Source organism: Podarcis melisellensis (genome assembly GCF_964234715.1).
Source record: "Podarcis melisellensis genome assembly, chromosome: 6".
Lineage (NCBI taxonomy): Eukaryota > Metazoa > Chordata > Lepidosauria > Squamata > Lacertidae > Podarcis > Podarcis melisellensis.
Genome location: NC_138538.1, coordinates 52459729 through 52479736, shown reverse-complemented (window position 1 = coordinate 52479736; position 20008 = coordinate 52459729). Strand labels below are relative to the sequence as shown.

At 44.3% G+C, this 20008-nt stretch overlaps 1 protein-coding gene and 1 long non-coding RNA gene across 3 annotated transcripts in view; one reads left to right on the top strand and one right to left on the bottom strand.

The window, feature by feature from the left end:
• Positions 1 to 2974: 2974 nt before the first annotated feature.
• Positions 2975 to 5172, bottom strand: LOC309371422. The gene is made up of 2 exons (XR_014169093.1): positions 4127 to 5172; positions 2975 to 3080 (listed from the first exon to the last, which is right to left on the bottom strand). It is a non-coding gene; the product is annotated as an uncharacterized lncRNA (long non-coding RNA).
• Positions 5173 to 8775: 3603 nt separating this feature from the next.
• Positions 8776 to 20008, top strand: part of MOB3C (MOB kinase activator 3C) — a 31172-nt gene continuing 19939 nt past the window's right edge. The window contains exon 1 of one of the 2 annotated variants that reach the window (XM_081914042.1): positions 8776 to 8909. The gene's annotated coding sequence lies outside the window, so the exon portion shown is untranslated. Of the gene's footprint in view, positions 8910 to 14020; positions 14635 to 20008 lie in introns of those variants that run through there. The other variant, XM_081914041.1, reaches the window with a different exon arrangement.

Sequence of the window (20008 nt, the reverse complement as noted above, 5' to 3'; positions counted from 1 at the left end):
CCTGCTCTACCTTATCATTGCAAAATGTATATGCTTCCAGCGCAATCATTTGAAAGCTGGAGAAACAAATGCTCATCACACAGACAGCCACAAGAGGGCAAAATTGGCCATTTCTTTTTACATGCTCTTCAGCCAGTGTCCCACGCCACTTTTCATTGCTCTGACTTGTTTGCAGTCTTTTCTTCTAATGCTAGTGGGTCGTCCCGTCCCCCCTTTTGTGTGTGTGTTGCATTGCAAATGTACAACTATCAACACTGGAATAAATAAAGAACAAGATATGCAGTGAGGGACATAACAATAGGCAGCAAGGGACCTTCCTTGCAAGTAGACCTGCGAGAGAGAGAGAGAGAGAGAGCTTGCTGCCTGGCTTCCTAAGAAACATGACAAGGCAATGAAGACCTTTATAGCATAATGACCATCCCATCTACACCAGTGTGGTGTAGTGGTTAAGAGCGGTAGTCTTGTAATCTGGAGAACTGGGTTCGAGTCTCCGCTCCTCCACATGCAGCTGCTGGGTGACCTTGGGCCAGTCACACTTCTGTGAAGTCTCTCAGCCCCACTCACCTCACAGAGTGTTTGTTGTGGGGGAGGAAGGGAAAGGAGAATGTTAGCCGCTTTGAGACTCCTGAAGGGGAGTGAAAGGCGGGATATCAAAGCCAAACTCTTCTTCTTCCCATCTTACTCTGTGTTTGAATATATGAGCTAAACACAAGTCACTCTTTCCAGACAGGTAGTCAGGCAGATCTTTTTCAGGAAAAAGAGTTTTGTGGCACTGACCTACAGGTTGATAATGGAATAAGCTTTTGCATACTGCAGTCCATCAGATGCATGAAGCATTATCCTGAGTTGCATGTATATAGAAGCAGGGGTTTTTTTGGGGGGGGGGTATTTGGTTGGGCCAGAAAGGGGCAGTTGTAAACAGTGAGGTCAGATGGAAATGAGATGCAGAAAAGTTAAGATGTGATAATGACTCAGGCACTCATCTTGTTCTTAGCCAAACCAAAACAGAAGTCATATGCAGTGCTGCCTAGTGCCCACTGGGATGGGTTGGGCAGAAACCAGGGAGATCAACAGTAGATTGCGCCACAGCCAATGATAGGCAGAATGAAGGCCAACTGTAGTTGGTGGGGCAGTCTGCATTTGCCCTAATACAGTGGTACCTCGGGTTACATACGCTTCAGGTTACATATGCTTCAGGTTACACACTCCGCTAACCCAGAAATAGTACCTCGGGTTAAGAACTTTGCTTCAGGATGAGGACAGAAATCGTGCTCCGGTGGCGCAGCGGGAGGCCCCATTAGCTAAAGTGGTGCTTCAGGTTAAGAACAGTTTCAGGTTAAGAATGGACCTCCAGAATGAATTAAGTACGTAACCAGAGGTACCACTGTACAGACACCCCCAAACTTGGCCCTCCAGATGTTTTGGGACTACAACTCCCATCATCCTTAGCTAACAGGACCGGTGGTCAGGGATGATGGGAATTGTAGTCCCAAAACATCTGGAGGGCCGAGTTTGGGGATGCCTGCCCTAATACATGAAGCTCTATTGGCTCATGTTTCAAACAGTTTTTGTAGGAGTGTGTAAACTGCTTAGAGATTTCTGTGGAAATATAAAGTGGCATGCAAGTTAAATAAATGTGAGAAGGTTGGTTGGATGTTGGGCAATGCCAAACTTTGATTTGTGGTGTGCTGACCACATTTGTCCAATGACCTTCATTATTTTGTCACTAGGTTGAGTGAGTGTGGCTAGCAGGTGCTGTACCCAAAGTATCTAAGCTTTTTGTCATTTAAGGTGAAAGCAAGTGAATCTTAATGCTTAATAATGTATGAAGTGTGGTGTGTACCTTTATCATCTTTAAGCTGCCAAAGGTGCCATGTGGCAAAAAGATGACCTGGAGATTCTATAGAAATAAATTGCTTTTGTTCTATCTTAATGCTCACATCTATTTCATGGGGAGTGTGTTAATAAATATCCCTAGGATGTCCTTGTGCCATCAGCATTTCTGGTCAGAAATTCTTAGCTCAGCTGACTGTATTAAAACTGAAGAGATGATGTATTCCTTTTTCTCCCTGAAGGAAAAAAATATCATTTGAATGGAAATGAATGAAGCAAAGGCTCGACTAATGCCAGTTCTGAAAGAAAATGCTGCCTGATGAAGAGGTTTGCTGGCTTTGATTTTTCTCAAAAGGCAACACGAATCTAATTTTGAAGCCATAAAAAGCAGATGAGCTTAATTTTGTACCATTTTAAGAGTTACTTGTTAAAAGCTCTCCCCCCCCCCTCCATCCCCAACTTCCCACCATCTGGATATTGAAGTGGGTAAAAATCGTTATGTGATTCTACATTTTTCTAATCCAGTCTGATAATTCATTTTCCTGAAATAGGGAGGTGAAAAGTTTGTTAGAGCAACAATTGATTACAAATCCTCTTTGTTTTTACACGCTATAGGAAGACACCCCCTTTCCTCTTTAAACAGGAAAGCCCATTCTGCTGAATAGCAAAAGTGAAGCTTCACCAGGCCTACTTCTTGATGAGGTTGCAGATCTGTTTCTGGGTTGTACCACTTCAGACCGTAGGTGAAGGCTTACACAATGGAATGCTCTGCCATACAAAAATTTCCCTGCACAGACCCCGCCCCCCCATAGCATAATTAGCAAGAAGCTTTCACTTTGACATTTACTTTTCTATGTGCAGAGGGTTTTTTAAAAATGTATATATATCGTATGGCAGAACATTCATACAGTTTTGTTGTTACGTATTTAGTGTTTTCATTTTGTATACAAATTTTAATAATGATGATGATGATGGCATCAGTGCCATCCCATTCTCGTATTCCACCTACCTCAAAAGTTGGTCAGCATTCCATGATCACTTGGCACCTTGCCATGATCACTTGGCACAACAGCCACCGTGGGCTGTTTTTGGGCCTCCCTTTTAGGATTTTTCACACCAAAGGTGTGGTTTTTTTGGGGGGGGGCGGGTACTTCTTCCAGCCTTGGGTCTTCAGAAGTCTGTTGATATCTCCCTCTTGTGTGGGGATGCTACTGTTTTAGCTACATAAACAATGACACAGCCTGAACCTTGGAAATCAAAGGAATAATAATAAATCTAGGTTGCCATTGGCTAAAAATCAGTTAAGTTCACCATGACTTTCCTGGTGCGTGTACTTAAATGATGGAATAAATCAGTGATGAAGTGACCCTTTTCTTTTACAGACATAAAAGTGCAAATCTAGAAGGGGTACAAGATTTGAGGCACTTTTCATATTTGTGATTTTTCTAGTTCCATGACATACCCTGGTACTGAAAGCTGATTCTGGGCTCCAGTGTACATTTAGCCCTGATAATTTGTGTAATCTTTCTCTTTTTCATATAATTTGAATAACCTCTCTATGTGCATAGTATTAATCAGTGCTGTTCTTCTATAAAGGTGCTGGAACATACCATGAACACCTCCCTCGTTCTCTTAGAATGGCAATGGCACCACCTGAGAGGGGCCAGGATTGAGTTCTAGCTGGGGGGTGGGGAGCCCTGGTATTAATCTTTATTTTTAGAATGCAGTTTTATTCCCTCTGTGACCAGTTTGGTTTTGCTTAGACCTGATGCTTCCAGACACCTATCATAAAATAGATCTTCAATTGCACAATTGCACAAGATATGCCCTTAGGAAATGAATAAGCACACATATATATTTTTCCCTTCCAGGAAATGACACAGGAGGAGTAGGAAGGAGGAGGGGTTGGGACTGGATCAACCACAGGAGCCACAAAGGCAACCAGCTTTGGGGAAGAGAAATGCAACCACAGCTCAATCCTGTTTATGGTTTTCTTATAAAGGGGCTTCTGAGTTCTTTGTGACAGACTTTCTAGCAAGTATGCTTAGGATTGTAGCAGCTCAGTGAAGGACAGTGTTTCCAGTAAGGTTTAGTGCTTTTTTCGGGGGGGGGGGATAGGGGGACACATACCCCTAAACATTTTGTGAATGGGCTTATTGAGGGGCAGTATTTCAATATGAATAGGAAAGTACCCCTAAACATTTTTTAAAGAAAAAAAGCACTGAATATTAATAATGATATTCAGCAAATGGTTATGGCCCTGTTTGAATTACTATTTAGAATTTCCACCCGCCTTCAATAAGGCAAAATTGAAATTGGATCAGATGCTGGGAACTGCAGCTGGAGTGATTGTAGAAATGGAAGATGCTCCCTTAGATCACGAGGTCAAGCAGTTCATACAGCATAATGTCCTTGGTGTGTTCGTTACTTTTCATCCCCCCACTACTGCTGCTTCCTTCTTTCAACTTTTGGATACTTTTGCTTTCATGGACTGATCACTGAAATAAGAAAAAATGAACATCAATACTGAGGACCTCAGGAGGTTTTGCCCTTTTCCCTTCGCTGCCCTGTAGGCTTGGCACTGTCTCCTAGAACACATTTGAGATGCCAGCTGTCTTCCTTCCTTCAAAACCCACCTTATCTATGAAGCCCTTGACGAAACGTCTTTGTTTCCATTCCCTTCTGCAGCTAGACCTGTAATTAAGGCTAAGCACACACAACTGAAATTTAATTGCATGTTGCTTTACTTGTTTACCTCTGCCACCCCCTTCCTTTATTGTTTTACATGTGTTGAATTTCAGACTGAAAGCTCCTCTGGGCAGGGACCAGGCCTCTTGTACTTGATAGAGCGGGGGCAGGCAACATGGTGCCCTCCCTGTGTTCTGGACTACTGCTCCTCTCAGCCTCCGCCAACATGGATTATGGGATATGTAGTCCAAAACACCTTGAGGGCATCATGTCACCTCAGTAGAGCACCATGCTCACTGAATGTATTATATGCATGACAAACAAGAATAATGTAAGAAACGTTATTTCCGTTGTGGTATTGCATCAAATATCCTAGTGAAACTCAGTTTGGGGGTTTGAAAATATCCAGCTGTGCTTCCCTCTGACACTAGTCTCAAAACTTGATCTCATTTATCTGGCATGATTAACCTTAAGGTCATATATTACATTCATCTGCCATTTCCTTCTAGAACTTTTAAGTGATTTTCTTTTAACTAGTAACCAGGTATTTATGCATCATTGAAATTATGCTAAATAAGCTTCCTGGACAAAAGCGTAAAGGTGACCAACCTAGAGTTGAACATTATTTGCTATTAGATTTTATTAAAAATGGAGAGGAAATGTTTGATAAGTATTTGTGTCCTAAGTTATTAATTACTTCCTAAACCTTTAGAAACTCATTCTTCTTCCCAAGATCCTATTTAAACAGTTGGAAGTCTGGAACTTTTTCTCACACATTTTTTCTGCCGAACTTTGCTAGCAGACAATCTATGCATTGTTGATTCTATAACTTGACTTCCCCTAAAACTTTGCATATTGGGTATATCCTGTAGAGATCTATTAATAGCAGCTTCAAAGTCTGCTAATCAACTAGCATTGGCTTTCAGCCAGTTACTGTTCTGCTTGGTGCCACTTTTATTCTTGTTGTTTATTGATGGCAGATTAACTTGTAATAACAAACTTGGGTAATTGAGTGTCTGTCAGTTAGGAAGTAGAACAAGGCTACCCAAAAATTAGGGTGTGTGTGTGTACCATTATATCATAAACAATATCAAAGCAGTTTAAAACACTGTCTATATACCAGTGATGCCACAATAAAACTGTTAGCACGCTTGCAAAGCTAAACAGGGTCCATTATGGTTTCAATTTAAAAAAAAAGTAAGCATTCAAAATTGGAGAGCATTACGGAAGGATGTTTTCTTAATTACCTACATAAGCCTGGCAGCATAGCAAAGTTTTCAGCAGGTATTTGAAGGTTGAAACAGAAGGCATCTGCTGAATTTCTATTGGCAGAGCATTACACAGGACTGGGTGGGTGACACTAAAGGCTTGGTTTCTTGTTGCTGTCAGATGAGCCTCACCAGCTTGGGGGGTTAAGCAACGTTACTTGTGCAGATGATCTCAGTGACTGAGTTGGAATATAAGCATTTAGGAGATCCCTAAATACCCTAGATTTCATTGTTCGGGGCTTTGTAAATTAACACAAGGACCTTGAACCTGGCTGGGTAGCAGATGGGCAGCCAGTGCAGATGTTTTAACAATGGCACCACATGTTATTGGCCCCATGGCCCCATCACTGCCTGGCCTCCATTCTGCCTCAGCTGGAGCTTCTGAACCAGGCCCAAGGGCAGCCCTGCATAGAGTGCCCATTTCCTGAGACATCCCTGATTTGCACCTAAACAAATCTTGCCTCGTACAAGACTACATGTTACAATAGAGCCCTGGTACTCGGATGGGCTGCTTTCCATTGCTGAACATCCTTGGGAAGCAGTAGTTTTCTCCTTTATATGACAAAATCCCCACTTGGCTCCCTGCTTTTGAATCATTGCATTGTAGAGTTGGAAGGGACCACGGGGGTCATCTAGTCCAGCCCTGAAATGCAGCAATATTTCACCCAGTGTGGGGCTTGAGGTCCAGCACCGAGGTCCTTCTGGCAGTTCCCTCACTGCGAGAAGCCAAGTTACGGGGAACCAGGCAGAGGGCTTTCTCGATAGTGGCGCCCGCCCTGTGGAACGCCCTCCCACCAGATGTCAAAGAGAACAACAACTACCAGACTTTTAGAAGACATCTGAAGGCAGCCCTGTTTAGGGAAGCTTTTAATGTTAGATGTATTAGAGTATTTTAATATTTTTTTTGGAAGCCGCCCAGTGGCTGGGGAAGCCCAGCCAGATGGGCGGGGTACAAATAATAAATTATTATTATTATTATTATTATTATTATTATTATTATTATTATTATTATTATTAAGCCCACGACCCTCAAATTAAAAGTCTTGTTCTCTTTCCTCAGTGGGATTCCCAATGGGAGGTAAGCAGGGATCTAGAACCCAGGCAGGTGGGAAAGGAGCCTAGGGAAGGAATTAGAGAGCTGGAAAGGAGAAAGGAGGAGGGAAATTGGATGGAAGTTTACTCACCTCTGCCCCACTGACATTCACCCTAGTGGGGGGTAAAAGTTCCCTGCCCCTGCAGTAGTCAGTCCTAAAATCTGTAAGTCATGCTGATGCACCCCATGCCTGCACATCCAGAAGAATGGAAACAGCCAGACCAGTCCTGCTTCAGAGCAAAGTATTTTCTCTGGAATGCAGGTGAACCTGATGGACTTTGCTCACAGGTGTCCTTTGTGACTTTTCATTGTCCTTTGTAGTTTCCCCCATATGCACAATGTTACAGGAACCTATGAGTAATACTTCTCTCAGTTTGCTCAATCTTGGCAATGTGATTCAGTCGCTTTCCAATTCTTGCTTTCAGCAGCTTGTATAATATGCAGGATCTTTTCCAGGAGTCTCCTGGGCAGATTGTCCATATTGCATCAGCTGTCTGGGGGGGGGGGACAGGGCAGACAGATCAGTAGTCTACTCTTGGAGGTCCTTCGGGGGGGCACATCCAGACATATGGTAGAGGCAGCAAGTTCTGATTCTGGAGAATGAGCAGCTAGACGTCTGCCCACCCATAGGAAAACAGGCTTCTGCATATCGGACCCGTCTTATGTAGATAAGCCATTTCAGTGTTATGTGCTGATATCAAACATGTATTCATTTCACTGTGAAGCCAGAAGATCTTCTCTCAGTGTCCCAGCCAAGTGGGGCACATTGGGTTGAACACACTCTCTAGAGATGTTCACAGGGCACCCACTTTGTACTCTATCCAGTGCCTGGTTAAGACCTTTTAAAGGTTTGCAGAGAAATCCTACGGGGTTGGATGGGAGGGAGGAATGGTTGTGGCAGAGGAACCACCAAATCCAAAGATGTGTCATGCTTGTACCAGCAAGATGACCCCCCCCCCACGGGGTTTTGGTTTGTTTGTTTTTTTGTCAAAAAGGATTTTCATTCCCATTGATCCCAATGGGAAGCAGAATCAATATGGAAAGGTCCGGGACCAGCATACTCCCCTCCCACTTTCCAGGGACACGCTAAGGGAATGGGAGAAAAGCCAGGATGAGCAGAGTTCCTCCTCTGCTGGTGAAGACAGATACACAAACTCCTATGGCCCCATCACACCTTCAAAGAAGATTGGGCCAGGGGTCAGCAAACTTTTTCAGCAGGGGGCCAGTCCACTATCCCTCAGACTTTGTGGGGGGCTTGACTATATTTTGGGGGGGGGAATGAACCAATTCCTATGCCCCACAAATAAAAGCACACATTCTACTCATGTAAAAACACCAGGCAGGTCCCACAAATAACCCAGAGATGCATTTTAAATAAAAGGACACATTCTACTCATGTAAAAACACACTGATTCTTGGACCGTTCGCTGGCTGAATTTAGAAGGCGATTGGGCTGGATCCGGCCCCCGGGCCTTAGTTTGCCTACCCATGGATTGAGCCTTTAACCTTTAAAACTATTTGAGTCTTGGTTTTTCAGAGATACTTTGTTGCTGTTTTGTTGACTTTACTCTCTGCTGAATTTTATTGTGCTACTTGCCATTGTAAGTCATCCAGATGACTTTGTTATCTGGAGATCTGTAAATACGGTAAAGTAACTAAGTAAATATAAAACATAGCGACACATTAGTTTATTAGTTCCAAGGAGGATTCGGAATAAATGCTCAGATGGTACAAATTGTCTTTGTAAGCTCTGCTGGTGGGCATCAAGCTGAAGATCTCACCTGAGAAGAGACCTCTTGGAGGTGGGAACAGCATGTTAGCATGATGCAGAGCAGCAGATGAGCCAAGTGGGACTGTCAACGTCCCTTCCCCCACAAGCTCACTAGTGCCTCAAGGAAGTGAAGAATACTCAACCTTCCTCTAGGTTTCTTCCTCCTCCTGCCTCTCAAATTGCTTGATCTGCAGATCAGGAGTCAGCCCTATGCTGTGCTGGAATGCAAAGGAAAGTGTGGGGGATCTTTTCACTGGTAGGTTTGTAGTTTTTTTGTCCTTTTTGTAGTGCTTGGTTGTTTATCTGCTTCACGTCACCCAAAGAGGAAATGTTTGTCACAGTTCAGTTTGGTTGTAATGGGGAAAAGAAGGTCGACTTATAAGAGTGTTCTGCCTTGCCCACTTTGCACCGGAGAGGCTATTATTATGGCGGCTAGTGAGAAAAGACACCTTCTTCGCCTCTGTACAGATTTGGCTCGAACTGGGGTGGGGGGTGGGATGGCAAACTGGCTACAGGTACATGGGGCCTCTGACTAGAGCGAGAGGGCAGGGAGATATGAAACCAGATCTTTCCGCTTTGTTTTCATCCACCGACTGCCTTAAGCCAGTGGGATTTTCCTCTGCTTTTGCTGCTTCAGGTTCTCTTTGTAGAGTATGTATGTTTTTGCTACATGATTGTAGGAAAAGCCTTGCACAAAACTTGCATGCACCATGGGAAATGGGGGCGGCATCATCATCATCATCATTATTATTATTATTATTATTATTATTATTATTATTATTATTATTATTATTTTACTGCAGTACAAGGGTTTGGAAACCACAGAGCAGGAGATATCCATGTAATTTTCATGCCTGTCAGAGTGCACATTTTGCACACAGATTCTCCAAGAGGAACACTCGACGGGATTCCCCATGCAGAAAAAGTATCATGCAGGAAGTGATCCTGTGCATGTTTACTCTGAAGTCAGCAGCGTTGTGTTTTCATGGGACTTATTGCAGCTTTATCAGTGGGACTTTATTCCTAGCAAATATGCATAGGATTGCTCCAGATTGTGGCAGTTCTCTCTTCTTGACTATTGCATGTTTAGCTATGTTAAATGTATACAATTGTAACCTGTCCACCTGATCTGTGCTGGAGTAGTGTCTTTGGCTGTGGAAGCCACATTTTAAGAAAGGCTTGGACAAACTAGAGAGGATGTAGAGGAGGGTGGAGTCTGGGAACCAAATCCTGAGGACTAACTGAAAAAGCTGGGTATGTTTAGCTTGGAGAAGGGAAATTTAAGGGGAGACGTGATAGCCGTCTTCAAATATCTGAATGCTGACATGCCAGAATTCAAGCAGACTTATTTCTCCTGTTGCTCTAGAATAGGCATGTCCAACAGGTAGAATCTGGGGTGTTCATGGTAGATCCTGGTAGATCTTTGGTCCCTCAGTGATCTCACTGGTGAAAAAACAATTTTGGCTTCCTAAAAAAATAAAAGCTCAACAATTTTGGTCCATCCAATGGCAATGGGTAGATCTCCGCCAGTTCCAGGTTTTTTATATGGTGAGTAGATCACAGTCTGTTGGGTGTTGGACGTCCCTGCTCTAGAAGGCAGCACCCAATGCCTTTTTTTCCCAGCTGGAACTCACTGGAACTCAGTTCTGGCACCTCTCAGGTGGGTGCTATCGCCATTGTAAGAGAACAAAGGAGGCATTCGTGTTGAGTTCCAGCACCTCTTTTTTTTTAGAAAAATAGCAGTAGCAGCACCAGGCCAGAATTAATGGATGGAAATTGCTGGGTAGCAGATTTAGGATAACCATACAGAGAATCTTCTTATCTGTAAATAACAACAACAACAATTTATATCCCACCCATCGGGCTGGGTTTCCCCAGCCACTCTGGGTGGCTCACAACAGAATATTAAAAAGACGATAAAACATCAAACATTAAAAACTTCCCTAGACAGGGCTGATGGATGGTAGAAAAGCTGCTTGGCAAAGTAGTTGTTTCTCCTTTGTTGGAAGCAGCTGAGCTAAGGTTAGAGGATCCATCTGTCAGGAATGCTGTCGGCATAAGATTCCTGCATTGAGCAAGATGTTGGACTAGATCTCCAAATTCCCTTCTAGCTCTAATATTCTATAATTCCCTGGCACCAAGCTTTTGAAAAATATCAGTGGCAATATCACATATCATTTCATCGTATCACCTCTTCGTTTAGTTCAGGGATGAGGAGCCCTTTTAAGCTTCAGTACCCCATTCCCTTCTGGGCAACTTTCTATGTATCATTGGTGGGGGCATCCAGAGGCAGAGGTGGGTGGAGTAATAAATGCAAAATTTACATTGCTGCAGTAAGTTAGTTTCTATACCCACTTAGCAGCCAGTTCTATCCTCCATTCATTCAGGGAAGCAACAGGCATTATCAAAGTTCGAGGACACATTCCAGCCTGGCAAACAACATGGAATCATAGAATTGTAGGGTCCACAAGGATCAACTAGTCCAAACCCCTCCAGTACAGGAAACTTTCCCCCATCATGGGGCTCAAACCCACAGCCATGTGATCGAGAGTTTCATGCTCTACTAACTGTGCTATCCCAACCTGGTTCAAATCAATACCAGTGAGGGGTGTGGCCTGGAGAGAGTGGCTTTGGTCTGGGAAGAGTTAGGGGAGCCAGCTAGAGAGCTTAGAGGTTCCTCACCCCTGGTCTAGTTGGTGAGAAGAAGCCAGCCAGATGACAGCTCCCGATTCCTGATTGTCTCTCCAAAATTATTGTTAGTAGAGGTTTCAGATTCATTTGCGCTTTTGGTTGTGGTTCCCAGTATCCTTTTCAGTATCAAGGGCATTCTTCTTGTAAACATCGGATCCAAGTCACTCTTCCTCACCATATGTCCCTTGTGGTTTTTCAAAGTACATGATTTTCAAAGAAATATCAAAATCTTATCAGGCTTCCTTTCAAGCTAGTCACAAAGCAAGACTGCTTTTGTACTCTTTGCAGTGTTTTCAGGCCAAACATTGGGGTGTTGGGTTCAGACAGGACATTGAGTTCTGATACAAATAAACAGCATGTTACGAATACGGCTGTTGTTTCTGCCTGACTGCACTGGAGATAAAGTCAAACTAAGGATACAAACAAGAAAAAAGAATTCATTCGGCCGGGGGGGGGGGGGGCACAGCCATATTTCTGTTGATTAGATTTATCTGTACATCCAATTGTGCCTCCTGGTCTCATTTTTGCTACAAACGCAAATGAGCTGTGGGGAAATTTCTTGCCTTTGGCAAGAAAAACCAGGCAATAAAAATAAAAAATAAAAAGCAAGACTCCAAGGCCATCTCCCTGGGGAAACCACTACCAAAAGACTTAGTAAGAATGCAAAGTAAAGCCCACCTCCCACTAAAATGGCCAGCCTGGGTCCCAATGGTTGGGTGGCAATATGAGTGGGTCAGATCAGCGCTGGGCTCTTCTGAGCTCCTAGGGACCTTAGCCAGTGCATGAGTTGGCCGGCTGCTTTCAATAGGCCTGATTTGCATCTCTTAATGGACTCAAAAGACGAAACGAGTTAGGTAGGAAGATGAGGACTGAGTGTGCTCTGTTGAGGGGGAGTGGAATGGAGTGTCCTGGAAGAGGGCATGACTGGATGGCTGGAAACAAGAACAGGAGCACCCCACACAGCAACGTTTTGTTGCAGGTCCCACTTGTAATCCACAATACCTAAGTGTGTAGAGAAACCCTATGGCAGAAATTAGGGCTACGCTCATTCTGAAGTATTGATGGCTCGGAGCAGAATCAGGCATGCTTAGGGTCAAACCACACATTTCATTGGAGTGCTGGGATTGGAACTCCTGACGGGTGGAGGATTTGGTATAAGGCTCAGGTATGGAGACAAGGATTGGGCTTTCCTTTCCTCTGCACCAGAGCCCCAGTCTAAATCCTCCATCATTCCCTGTCCTGATGCAGCTGATTTTTTATAGGTGCAGGTGATGAATGCATTTGGGAGTAGTTTAAGTTAAGGAATTTGTACTTCGGCACTGAAAGGCACACAGGTGTTGCTTGGCTAAAGTTGCTTCCAGGCTGTCGCTCTTTCGTAAGTGGGATCCGGTTACATCCCTGTAAATTCAGGTTGCGCAGTGAAAGTGGACTTGGAGCTCTTGCACAATAAAACCTCCAAACAACAAAAGCAAAACAAAACCAGACTTTTGACAGTAAGGAAAGTGATGGAGAAAGGCCTTGGAAATTGAGAGATAACAATTGCTCAATCCAATGCCATATCACCTCTCTGCAAACAAATAATATAACAATTCAGAATGAATGCTCAACACTGGACTCCATGGACATCCAATGAAATGGAATGTTGGAGCATTCAGGACTGAAAAACCACTGAGCCTCTTGGGCTTGCTGATCAGAAGGTCAGCAGTTCGAATCCTGTGACGGGTGAGCTCCCGTGGCTCTGTCCCAGCTCCTGCCAACCTAGCAGTTCGAGAGCACACCAATGCAAGTAAATAAATAGGTACCGCTGCGGCAAAAGGTAAACAGTGTTTCCATGCACTCTGGCTTCCGTCATGGTGTTCTGTTGCGCCAGAAGCAGTTTAGTCATGTTGGCCACATGACCTGGAAAGCTGTCTGTGGACAAACGCCGGTTCCCTCGGCCTGAAAGCAAGATGAGTGCCACAACCCCATAGTCACCTTTGACTGGACTTAACCATCCAGGGGTCATTTACCTTTACCTTCTTCACACAGAGCAGACTTAAACTGTGGAACTTGCTTCCAGTGATGGCCACCAACTTAGATGCCTTTAAAAGAGGATTAGACAAATTCATGGATAAGGCTATCTGTGGCTACTAGACATGATGGCTCTTCCTCCATGGTTAGAAGTGGCATACTTCAGAATACCAGTTGTCTGACTACTGTACACTGCAGCACCTTTCTATATTTAAACTATATGAGCGTGCACAGAAGCATCACAAGGGAGAATCAAAGTCACTTTTATATGCGACAAATTCGTGCACATCCTCGATCCTTCACTCTGTTATCAGTGGCTGTGTCCAAAGTCCCATGGACTCTGAATCCAGTGAGCTCCTGCTACTCCTTTGGGAAGTGGTGTACACATACTGTTAGCTGTAATTCATATCTCTTCTGTTGTGAAATACTGCATTTCCTCCAAAACCAGCTGTAGTTCAAACCGAGAAAAGAGTGACTTAGCTGCATTTTAAATGCCTACACAGCCAGTGAGCTCAGCACATGCCTTTTGCCAACTCCTCCACATGATTATCTCCCCCAACCCCGCCTTGCAAGGAATGCTCTTGTTTCCTGAGATGGCAGAAAAACTTGGACTGGGGTCATTTATTGGCTTTCTTTGGCTTCCAGATAACGCTGGCTATTTCTCAAGTGTCCAGGGAAGGATAAATTCATTCTCTTGGGCCGGCACTTGAGAAGAACAGGAGGAGTCAGGGCAGAAATCTGAATTACGCTGCGGCGTCCTCCCCCCTCATTTTTTGCTAAGGGGAATTTTCATGGGACCTAAAACTCCCGTTTAATCGGGAGCCAAGAAGGGGGGGGGGGAGAAATAAGACAAAAAGGAGAAAAAGAAAGAGAAAGAAAGGATAAGGGGGAGAGAAAATGGAGAAAAATAAAAAGAAAGAAAGAAAAGAAAAAGTTTTGATTGCACTCAGAGAGAGGGAGAGCGAGTAGCAGCCCCCACTCCCAGGGTGAGTTAGGGAGGCGTAGCCCGGGAGGCTGAAAGAAAGGGTTGGCACGCTTCTGCTTGCAAGGACAGCTGTACTCTTCTGTGGACACCGTCAGGATGTGACATCACTAACGCGGAGAGAGAAAAAGCCCCGAAGTTTCTTTAATGAAAACTCCTCCAGCCAAGGTTCCTTGCGTGGGATCCTTCACTACAGCGCTCTTGATAAGCCGCGGGCACTTTTAAGGAGGGCGGCAAGGATCCTTCTCCTTGGCTCCAGAGGGAGCAACTTTTATTCGGCTCGGCTGCGCAGGAGGCGGTGAGTATCTCTCCCTCCCCCTCTGTCCCGTTTCACAAAGAAGTTTGATCGGAGCGTGGCAAAGCTCCAGGCCAAGCCTCTCTCTTGGAACCTTTCGCAGCCCTGGAGTTTTTGAACTTTTCAACCCCGGTGAGTGGGGGAAATGGCTCGAGAAGGCGTTTGCAAATATTTGCAAGAGAGGCGCGCGGCTGCCGGAGGAGCTGGTTGCTGGCGAGAGAAACAAATGGGAGCAGAGCGGTTTTCTGGAGCAGAAAACATCCAGGAGCGAGTTGGTCAGCGCTCTTCCGGGCTGGGGGGCGCTTGTTGGCGCTGGAGGCCTGCCAGTTGCCGCTTGGCAACGGCACCAAGGAAACCGGAGAGCGCAGTGCCCGACCATCCTGGTAGGTAGACGGGCTGAATCAGCGCGTAATGGTGTGGACTGAGAACTGGTGCCTCTGTGTTTGAGGCAGAGAATAGGCTGGCTGAGATGGCACGCTGTGACTGTGTGCCCCCTGGATTTATAATTTCTTAATCGCCAGTCACTATTCTCAAGGTTTTCTTTTAATTATTTTATTTCATGGAATTTATGCAGGCAACTCTCAACTTATGTCGGGTTTACGTTCCAGAGATAGCGCATAAAGCCAAAATTGTGCATAGTCAAAACACATTAGGTGGGTGGGATTGCCAAAGCCCCCCCCCAATGTCTGTCCTCTTTTTGCCACCATATATTTATCCAAGGACATGAGGCTGAATGCACACAAGTTTAATGTGTGCAAGTTGCAAGTTATCTGTACACTGCTTGATTTCAAAACAAAACTAAAAAAGTTAATATAATAAAATTATCACTAAGGAAAAGTAACTGCAATAATTTAAGACTTTAGAAAAGCTAAGTTATTTTCTAAACAGCTGGTAGGCTTGTCTAAACAAAAATGTTTTTAACAGCAGCCAGAAAGAATTCAGCAAAGACACCTGCCTGATATGAATAGTGTTGTTGCTGCACCACTCAAGTTCTTACAAATTCAGAGTGGCCCCTGTAACACTGCCAGGTCAGGCTTCAGGGATATCTGTGAATTTGCAGCAGACACTTCAAACAGTCTTCCCTAACCTGGTGCCAACCGGATGTTTCACACTACAGTTCCCATCAGCCCCAGTCAGCGTGGCCAATAATCAGGGGTGGCAAGTGTAGCCCAACATCATCATGGGGGCATCAGGTTGGGCAAAGCAAAGGTAGGCCACACCTGGGAGGGGAGGTGCGTTGTGCATGCCTTTGTTCACCCCTTCCCTGGTCCCCATAATTGTGAGGCTGGTGAAGGTGGCAAAAATCTATCCTAGCAAAGGTTCTTCTACCTTTCACTGACCTGTTGCTCCTGTATGCCAGGGCTCAATCCCTGAATCTTTTTTTGTATACCATGGCTAAGACCTACCATAACAGTGCCTCTGGCCATGTGCAGAATTTCTTACTATTGGGGAATCAGAGCCCACTGTTGGCATCTGTCTGTTTTCAGAAAAAATAGAGTGCAACTTTGGGGCTCAAGTCAACCCTCTGGAGAATCACAGCACCTGCTGTAGCTGCAAAGACCAGTAACTCACAACTGCTGCCTCCTGTGTTGTTTTTGCTGAGTTACTAGCACCAAAGTGACCTATTTAGGGTGCAAGCCTGGGCAGTGTGCATGGAGGTCATGGGCTGCCTGGATGAGAAGACCCCCCCCAGCCTCACTGATGTGGTCCATTGGAAAGCCGAGCAATACTTTTGGCATCAGCTTGGAAGAAGGAAATGTACAAGATACCATCCAATTGTCTTAGAACTGTTACACTGGGGGGGGGGGAGGGGACTTCAGTGCCACCCCCCTTATCGTTTTCCTGCTGATAACCCAAAGCTGCTATTTGCTTGTTAGGGAAAGCACACATGAAACCAAGTTTTCCCAGGACAGCTGATTGTGAACAGCTCCGCATTAGTTCCAGTGTCAGAACCATCTGGGAGCCAAATCCAAACATGAAGGCCAGGACAAAGGTGTTTTCAACACTCTCTGTCCATTTGCTGTGGGTCTCTCTCGCAGCTTTGCTCTTTGCCATGAATAACTGCATTTTCCTGAAGTTCCTTTTTCAAGACTTCCTGTCAGGCAAGTAGACTGGCCTATACTCTGCAATCTCTCTATGTCTCTTTTTCTCCCTCCCTCCTCTCTCTCTCTCTCTCACACACACACACACCAGCCAATGACCTCTTTTTACAGCCATTTCCTTGGAATCAAACTCTGGAATTTTCCATAATATTTAGATAGCTGAAAAGGTGGTCTCTGGAAAGCAAATGCCTGAGAGTGAGTTTTACATCATGAATAGTTCTGAACTGCCCTGTGATCTTCAGGTGAAGGGCAGTATACAAAATTATTTAATAAGAGTTCAGGGGAACACTTGGAATCCCTCAACCCTCTGCTGCATCCTCATTTGTCAATATTTATATCGAAGATTTGCTAAATATTCAGTGTTAATATATTTTATTTCTGTATAGAATAGTCAGTTTCAACATTTGAGAGCCATTGCCAATTGATATTTAAATAGCAGACTAGTTAATGTGTAGTCGTGTTAAATAGCTGATGTTAATACAGTATCTGAGAACTTTTTGGAGCTTGGTATTCCACAGATGTCGTTTGATCTTTGGAGCTGGACAGTATTTGATCAGCAACTCTATTTGATATTATGCTCTTAGGACTTGATATTTGTCTTCTGGAATCTTTCATGCCTTGGACCTTTACTGCTAAAGGCATTAATCTTCCAACAAGCCTTCTAAAATCTATATCCCAGTTGAATTTGCTTCCAACTGTTTTTATATTTATAATTTTAAAAATCTGTCTAATACTGAGTCAGACCATTGGCCTATCTAGCTCAGTATTGCCAACACTGGCTGGCAGTGGCACTCCAGGGTTTCAGACTAAGAGTCTTTCTCAACTTTACCTGGAGATGCCAGGGATTGAACCTGGGACCTTTGGCATGCAAAGCAGATGTTTTATCACTGAGCTATGGACCTTCTCCTAGCCTTACCATTCTTGATTACACAGAAGGCCTGTTACCAAGTGATAAGCTTTTATCATTTGACATGCCTTTTCTCTATTCATGGGAACAGAATTAACGTGAGAAGAAACCCATTGCAGCTCACTTGTATTAGCAGTTTTTTACTCAGCCCAATTAGATGGAAGTTGGTGTATGATAAAAGATGGCTGTGTGAATTCTGCCCTTAATCCATTTGCCCGGAATGTATAAAAATCCATCTAATGCTCCCATGGCAGCCAGATGTTTATGGAAGGGAGAGCTGCACATAAGGCTTGTGAACTAGATAAAGTGCACACCTCAGCAAATCTCTGTAAAAGAGATGGGTGTGCAGTGCAGTGACCATGAACAATGTTCTGCTATCTGCCTGGCAGATAAAGTGAAGGCAGAGCCAGTTTCTCAACAGCAGCTTGCCATAGGCATTGGGGGCATTTTCTTCAGTCTGCATGCAAATATTAAAATACTTGATAAAGTCAAGGATAAGGTCAGGAGATGGGAATCACCCGTCAGATTAGCAGTCTATCATTTGCCCCAGTAGCTTGAAAGTAGCCCAATCTTAATGTCTCAACTTGTTTTACTACAGATTAACTGCAGTGCCCCAAACAGGTTTCAAATTGTTTTTACACCATACTGTATTGGCATCCTCGTTTTTTGCTGCCTGCTCCCATCCTGCTATGGGGTTCAAGTACAAGGCAAATCCTAACGATTAAAATGGATGCCCGGTATGCATTCCACACAGGTATGCATGGGCCTTCACTATACCAACTCATTACAATGAGTAGTCTGATATGATTACATTCTATTAATCATTATTCTTGCTTCATCAGACGGCGAAGATGAATTCAAGTATTTTATTTTTTTTAGATGTCTAGAATTGTTGGAAACAATCTGGTATTGCTTAAATGCATACTCATATTAATCAATTGTTATTATACCAAGTAACACCTTTTGTGTGTGTGTTGGGGTAGCAAATGAAGCAATTGGTGTTTCAATGTCAAGGAGATGGGGGCTGTCAAAGCATGATCCAGAGTGGTCCAGCTTTACTGATTGACAACCTTCTTTACTGACCTTGTGAATTCAGACTTGCTGGGAGCAACATGGTTTGTCCACCTCTGTGATACAGAAGCCAAGTGATAGATCTTTAGGTCCTACAGGCTGGCTGTAGAACAGAACCATGCCACAAGGCCCACAATTGGGCACAATTGGAATCTCCAGATAGCAAACAACAACAACAAAAACACCTTCTCTGAAACCCTTGAGAGACACTGCCAGTCCGTGCAGACCAGGGTTACGCAATGTGGTACCCTCCAGAGGTTGTTGCTGCACAACTTCCTTCAGCCCCAGGAGAGATGATGGGTGTTCTAGTCGAACAACATCTAGAAGTTGTCTGTTTCTGATTGAGACAATCCTGAGCTAGATGGAAGAATCCTCTGACTGGCTGTATTCTGAAGTACTGTGATGAATAGTGAAATTTGATGAGAATGCTTAATTTTGTCTGGGTCTGCCATTCTAAGACAGCACTCCTAGTCACATTTACCAGGAGGTAAGCTCCACTGAAGGCTGAAAGACTTACTTACGGCTACTCATTCAAAGAGTTAATCTACTTCTACTTTCTGCAGAGCTTGGAATGTTATGGTGATGACTGGAAAGGGGATTGAGAGTGTGCATCTGAGAAATTACAGGGGAAGTGGACAGTTAACGTGGAAGAGGCGGCTCTGGGCATGGAGGTTTCGGAGAGGAAGGGGAAGTGAATCACAGGCATCTGTGGCTCTCCGTCTGCAGTGCAGCTATGGAGATGAGTGTCCTGCTAGCCAGAGGCTCAGTTCTGAGACAACTACTGAGTCTGCCTCTTCCTGCTCTCTGATCATGGCTCTTGACAGCCAAGGCCCTGGTTTCACTCGTAGCTTCAGCTGTAAGGCACAGTTCATCTGAAATTGGGTTGGAGGCAGGGTTAGAAATTCAGATATATAAGCTAAGCACCAAATGGCTCTTTAAGGAGGTTCTGCACCCCCATCATTCTACCTAGATATGGAGGTCCAGCGCCAAGGGCCTTCTGGTGGTTCCCTCACTGCGAGAAGCCAAGTTACAGGGAACTAGGCAGAGGGCCGTCTTGGTAGTGGCACCCACCCTGTGGAACACCCTCCCACCAGATGTCAAAGTGAACAACAACTACTAGATTTTTAGAAGACATCTGAAGGCAGCCCTGTTTAGGGAAGCTTTTAATGTTTGATGGACTACTGTATTTTAATACTTTGTTGGAAGCCTCCCAGAGTGGCTGGGGAAACCCAGCCAGATGGGTGGGGTATAAATAATAAATTATTATTATTATTATTATTATTATTATTATTATTAT